The 6,946-nt window shown below is 40.6% G+C and overlaps 1 long non-coding RNA gene across 1 annotated transcript; it reads left to right on the top strand.

The window, feature by feature from the left end:
* Positions 1-307: 307 nt before the first annotated feature.
* LOC138876984 (uncharacterized) lies at positions 308-4,930 on the top strand. The gene is made up of 2 exons (XR_011402304.1): positions 308-801; positions 4,640-4,930. It is a non-coding gene; the product is annotated as an uncharacterized lncRNA (long non-coding RNA).
* The last annotated feature ends 2,016 nt before the right edge of the window (positions 4,931-6,946 follow it).

Raw genomic sequence — 6,946 nt, 5'->3', positions numbered from 1 at the left:
GGTCACATTATCCTTTCTCTTAGCATTTGATCTCTATAAGTAAGGGTCGGGTCAAAAAAACATGTCTCGTCGTTCTTTGTCTGAAAACTCTTCGCGTTTCCAATCAAAGAGGGGCAGCTGTAGACATGCGATTTTTGACCCTCCCCAAAATTTTATATATTTTAGTGTGTAAATATTTAGTTTAGGCCTAATATAGTTATTTCAACTAATTTTAATTGTTTTACTTTATTTTATTACAAGAAAATGAAAATTACAAAAACATAATTTCATTAATATTTTATAGTCATTTTTAATCTTGAAAAATACACAAAAATAAGAGAGCCCCCTCCAGAAGAATTAGGCAGCACCATTGTTCCCCTCTCAATTTTTTTCCATCATCTTCAACGTAGAAGAAGCGACGGAACCCCCTCCCCTTTGCTAACCCGAATCCGCTTCTTCTTCCCTCTTCATCTTCTCCAAAAATAGACTCCAAAAATCAGCCACCAACCAGCCCCAAATCCGTCCAAACTTCCGGCATCTCTCACTTCCTCTTATTTGAATCTCACGATAAAGAATCTTTCAAATTAGAGCTTTAATCGGTTTGAATGCAATGAGTGTTGTGAACATCACGAATGTCGCCGTGTTTAGACAATCCGGCATCGTTTCTTGCACCTTCTCAGTTTGAAATATCTTACGAGTGCGTCGCTCCTTTCAAAGACGAAGATGAAGCTGTATTTAGTTGATTCTGCTGTTGCCGAGCTCCGATATTCTGTCTTCCTAGGCTTGATTTGGTTCAATCTAGCTATTTCCTTCGCCTAGCAGGTAAGTACGAAACCATGTAATTACTTGAATTTTGAATGACAAAGAATTTGATTCTTCTGTATATAAATTTCGGGCGACTCTTGTTTGTGATGAGTTCTATGTTAATAGTTTTCTTTTGTGGAAAACAATGGACCTGGGTTAGTCCAGTTTCTTGAAGCATGAGAGTAGTTACTGGAATTTGGTTTAATAAGATTTAGGAATTATAATTGATTATTAGCAATTTCTTAAAATATTGAAGAGCTTGAATCTGATTTTGTGGGAGCCCGAGGATCCGTTCCTTTGTTTTAATTCTGAATTGATATGGATATCCTTGTATGTGGTAACTGAAGGATACGTGTGGAATGATACATGGCTTTTAAATGATGTTATTTTGCTCATGAATGTCATTGGTGCATCTAAAGCTTTACTCGTGTTTAATCAAGGAACGAATGTACACTGTTTTTCTTTTAGTCAATACTATGGATTCAATTATTCATGCTTCAATTATAGTATTCAATTATTCATGCTTCAATTAGTACTATAGAGATATTAAAATATTTGTGGTGTTAGACCAAATTCAATTGCTTTTTGCGGATTTCATACTAAAAACATTTGCTGTGATAGTGTTGTCAATCTTGGTATGATAATACAACGTAGGTTAATTCCCAATGCAATCTCAAATTTCGAAAATATCCGAATGCATAAATACCCAAGTTTGCTTTAGGTGCGAAATTAAATTATTACAACTACGGGTACGGTTTCCGTGACGTGATTGTGATAACTAGTTTTAATTTAAATTAAAAATAGGAGTACCTTTAGTTTGCCTTTAAAATATATAACCCTTTTTCTTAAAATAATTTGAGGTGTCCCATGCCTTAAATCTATAACACACTGCCCTCGCAAATTTAGATCAAGAACTAATTCTACTTAAAATAATTCGGGTTGCGCCATACACAAATAAAAATCCTATAATATATGGCCCTCATATAAATAAAAATTAGCATAAAAATTACCTTGAACTTTCGTAGTTGCTTTAGGCGTGTTAATTAAATAATTATCATGACTACGGGTACGGTTCCCGTGACGTAGTTGTGATTTTAATTTTGGGTGTACATTTCATGTGACCCAATTCTCAACAATGTTAATTAGAACGTGTCGTGAACCGCAGGTGCATTTAATGTAACATGGTTTAAGACGTGTTTTAAATAACGTTAAATCTTCTTAAAAGCGGTTTAAAATAATTCAAAAGCGGTTAAAAAGTTTAAAAATGCACAATAGGTTTAAAATGTGTAATTAATCAGATAATTAGGTCAATTTTAATAGTTTAAGCGACCATGCTCGAACCACGGAACCCGAAAATGCCTAACACCTTCTCCTGGGTTAACAGAATTCCTTATCTAGAATTTCTGGTTCGCAGACTTTTAAATAAAGTCGAAAATTTCCTCGATTTGGGATTTAAAATAAATCGTTGACTTAGGACACCAAATAAACTATTCCAAGTGGCGACTCTAAAATAAATAAAATAATCCCATTTCGAATTATGTCACTTTAATTGGAAAAACTCCCTTATATTACCCTCTTGGGGTGGTAAAAAGGAGGTGTGACAAGGAGCGTGTTCGAATGTAATTTGAAGGTCCGTGGTAGATTTAGGCTTGAATTGGCGAAATTGAAAATTTAGCATTTTTTGGTTAGCTGTGGAAATCTTGATATCGGGGTCGGAATGGATTTCTGGAATTGGAGTAGGTCCGTTGTGTCATTTGTGACGTGTGTGCAAAATTTCAGGTCATTCGGATGAGGTTTGATAGGTTTTTGGATCGGTTGCGGAATTTGGAAGTTTGGAAATCCTTAGGATTGAATCCGAGGGTGATTTAGTATTTCAATGTTGTTTTGAGTGTTCTGAAGGTTGGAATAAGTTTGAATAGTGGTATATGACTTGTTCATATTTTTGGTTGAGGTCCTGAAGGCCTCGGGATGAATTCGGAAGGTTGTCAGAAAGATTGAGATTGAAATAAATCAGCTTCAGCTGCTATTTTCTGTCATAACCGCACCTCCGGATTGGGGACCGAAGGTGCGAGCCGCAGAAGCGGAAAGGAAATCACAGAAGTGATATTGGTCGTAGGAGCGGAAGGCTGGACCGCATCTGCGAGACCGCATGTGCGAGACTTGGGTCGCAGGTGCGGTGTCTAAGGAGTTAAGTAAATTTCCACAGGAGCGGATTTTTGGGCGCAAAAGCGGCCCGCAGGTACGAAATACTGTCCGCATATACAGAAATACCTGGGCAGAAGGTATAAATTAAACCCTTCGCGAATTTTTGCCCATTTCCACCATTTTTGAGACGGGATTAGAGCTTTTGGAGGGTTTTGAAGAGGAAATCAAAGGGAAACTTGTTAGGGTAAGAAATTTGAACTTAATACTTGTATCTACGGTGAATTTCAGTTGATTAAACATGGAAATGGAAGAGATTAGGGGTGAAAATTTGGGAAATTAGGGCTTGAAATTAGAGAGTTTAAATTGGAGATTTGAGAGGCCGTTTGAGCTCCGATTTTGATGATTTTGTTATGTATAGATTCGTGAGAGGACAAGGATTCTGGTGTTGTAATTTTTATTGGATTCCGAGACGGGGGCCCGGGGGTCGGGTTTGGCCAATTTCGGGATTTTGAGTTTAATTTGATAATTTTCGCGAGGGCTTTGTCCCTTTGGCTTGTATTGATGTTAAGATTCTGATTTTGGATAGATTCGGGATGATTTAAGGCCGAGTTGAGAGGCAAGGGCATTGCAGAGTAGATTTTCGTCCAGTTTGAGGTAAGTAACGACTGTAAATCTAGACCTGAGGGTATGAAACACCGGAATTACGTACTATTTTGATAAATGAGGTGACACACATGCTAGGTGACGGGCGTGCACCCGGAGGGATTGTGACTTGGTCCGTCCTGTGGCGTCTGTAGAGTTGCATATTTTGATAAACTCTATATGAAATCTATGTGTTTAGAAAGGATTCTCTTAACTTGGGCTAAATGCCATTTTTGGGGCCTTGTGCTGAACTGTTTGGACCTTCAGGGGTGTTTTACTACTATCCTCACACTGTTTTGATTTGAAAGCATATCCTCAGTCATGATTTTTACCTGTTTATTGTTTGATTCAGTTTCATTACTCTAATTTCAAATATATGAAAACTGTTTGGGCTGAGCTCCCTTATTTTTCGCTGAAATGCCCGAGTGGCTGTGAGGTTAATGACTGAGAGAGGTCGAGGACCTGATGGTGAGGATTATACATATGTTTATGGATTGGGTTGTACGCTGCAACGATATTTTTATGTATATGGATCGGGCTGCATGTCGTAGCGATATGTTGGATTGGGCTGCACGCCGCAACGATATAACGCTTGGGTTTTAGGAGCCCCTCAGGAGTCTGCACACCCCAGTGAGCGCAGTCGACTATATATATATTTATGAATTGGGCTGCATGCCGCAACGATTATTGTTATGAGATATCTATGGAGCGGGAGTGCTGATTTACGAGAGTTGAGTTACGAGTGGCTGAGAGGCTTGCCCGATGGGCTACATCTATGAGTGATACTTTGCCCGAGGGGCTTGTTTATGAAATTACTATTTTTCACTCTTCCTTTATATTGAGCCTCTATTGAAAAATAATGAACAAATGTTTTAAATAATTTTCATTGAAACTAGAGTTTTACGAGATGTTCGGAAATTGACCTACGAATTTGACTTTGTTATTTGTATTAAGATTTTATGATAACTATGTATATGATTTAAATACTCGTCACTGCACTCAACCTTTATTTACTTTGGTTACTTACTGAGTTGGCGTACTCATGTTACTCCTTGCACCTTGTGAGCAGATCCAGGTGCTAGAGCATCCGAGTGAGAGCATCTAGCAGCTTCTAAGTATTTTCCGGAGATAGCAAGGTAGTTGCACGACGTTCGTAGCCCTGCCTTTCTCCTTCCTATCCTTAGTATTATCTATTTCAGTTTTATCTTGTATTGAGTAGACATTATTGGACAGTATCTTAGTGGCTCATGACTACTGACACCAGGATCGGGCAGTGTAGATGTATTTGCGTATTTGTTTTTCCGCATATTTTGTTATATTAAAATGAAAGGCTTTTGATCATAATTGATTTGGAAATAAATTTACAAAAGACCTTTATGTTATTAGTGTTGAATTGGCTTGCCTAGTACTGTGATAGGCGCCATCACAATCGGGGTGGTTTGGGATCGTGACAAGTTGGTATATAAAGGGCAATATTGTTGAGGGGGTTTTCGGGACACCGAATAGTTTACGTAGGAAACTTACAAAAACATGATAGTTTAGGGGGATTTTAGGGTATTAACTCGAACAAAAATATGCAGAGATAGGAAAGGTACATATAAAAACGAAAACCAACATTGATATTTAGGTAAGAGTCTTTACAAAGGCACACGAAGATGCCAACAAAAAAGAGTACAAACAGTTAAACAAAAAATATCTAGTGACTGTCACCACCTTGGTCTCCATCACCTTCCTCATCCACGCCTTGGTTATAAGCCGTGTCGCACTAGGCACTATCTTCGAGCTCGAGGAGGACTTCTTCATTGTCATCTTCTACATTAGATTGAGTCATGTCGGGGTTGTAGCGGCAGACAATTCGAGCTTCACGAGCTTTAACTCGAGCCTGCTCCAAAGTTGTCTCGAAGAAAAAGCCCGTCTGACCTAACTCTCGGACCACCTCTAATAGAGCCTCGGTAAGGATTCACTCCCCGTACTGATCTCGCGAGATCACCAAAAACTCAGAGGCCTGAGAAGTAGAGGGTTGTTCGAGCAGTCTGGCATTCTCTCCCTCTACATTAGAAATTCGCTCAAGTAGCTCGGTGTTCTCTCTCTAGCTCGCCAATCCTCTTCTTGAGTTTAGCCTCCTTAGCTTCAGTCGTCGATCGAACATTGTCCCGGTCAGACGAAGACCTCTATTTTCCAACTCTGAAAGAGCGGCCCTTTTTCGAGTTTCCTCCTAGACGACGTCGCTTCCTCGATCAGCTGCTACTTACCAGTTACCTCCTCCCTTAACACGTCCACTTTGAACTGGCACTCATCCAACTGATCGTGCAGTTGATCAACCCGATTTCGAAGGTCACAAAACTGGGCTTCAACGCCCCTACGTAGCTCAAGCTACTCCTTTTTTCTCTTCAACGCTCCCTCAAGAGCGCTTATCCACTCCATAGACGCGAGCGGTTCTTTGTCTTTCTTTCTCAGCTCCTCCATCAGGGCAGGCACATCACCCTCTCATGAAGCCCCCCTCATCCTCCCTGTACCACCCTAGGAGCTTCTCATACTTCGTCCACATTTTTTAATAGACCTTTTTCTGCCTCATCTCTCTCCACGCACTCTCAATCCCCAAGATAACGGTTTGTATGTAAAGGGAAAAGGAGTGAGTAATGTAAGGCTCGAAAGCGAGCCAAAACAAGAGAAGGGTGGGAGGAAAGAGAAAGGAGGGGAATTATTTACCCTGAAGGCAAGATCGGCAATGGTTTTTGAAAGTGTGATGTCACTCAGCTACCCAAAAGTATGGTGCTTGGCAGCAGAGCAGAAGGGGCCAAATGCCTGAACCACATCCTCGGTGTTCTTGAGCAAGCCATGGTTCACTGAGATCTTGATAGTCCTCAATCCTCCCTCCACTCTGACTTTAATCTAAGTTGTCCCACTATTATTCATCTCATAATCTTCAGAGTCGAGGTCCGAGTTAAATTCATCACCAATAAACTCAGCCCGCTCATCGTCCTGCTCGGTAGGCATCTTGTCTTTCCCCTTGTCAGTAGGGGAAGCTTCTGAGATGGTTTATAAGATGAAGCCTCCCTGTACCCGAGACGTGTAGGACCATCATTGGAGGCATTCATAGTGGCCTCATCCTTTTCAAGTTGCAAGGAAGTAGCCATATCGACTTCCTCCAACCTAGGCACCTTTGGAGCCTCCCCAACGCCTCATTCGACCAACATCATCACGATATCTTGCACCACGAACTTGGGGGAGACTTTTGATAAGTCAACCGCTAATGGTGCACCAGCTCCCTCCTCTACGACCCTCCTCTTCCTAGGCCTCAAGTCTGCGTTGCATGGAGAAATCTCTTCGTCCTCAACATAGGAGGGAGCCAAGGGAAGTGCAGTTGTAACAGTCG

Source organism: Nicotiana sylvestris, chromosome 9 (genome assembly GCF_000393655.2).
Source record: "Nicotiana sylvestris chromosome 9, ASM39365v2, whole genome shotgun sequence".
Taxonomy (NCBI): Eukaryota; Viridiplantae; Streptophyta; class Magnoliopsida; order Solanales; family Solanaceae; genus Nicotiana; species Nicotiana sylvestris.
The sequence above is the reverse complement of the archived record's forward strand: the minus strand, read 5'-3'. Positions and strand labels throughout refer to the sequence as shown.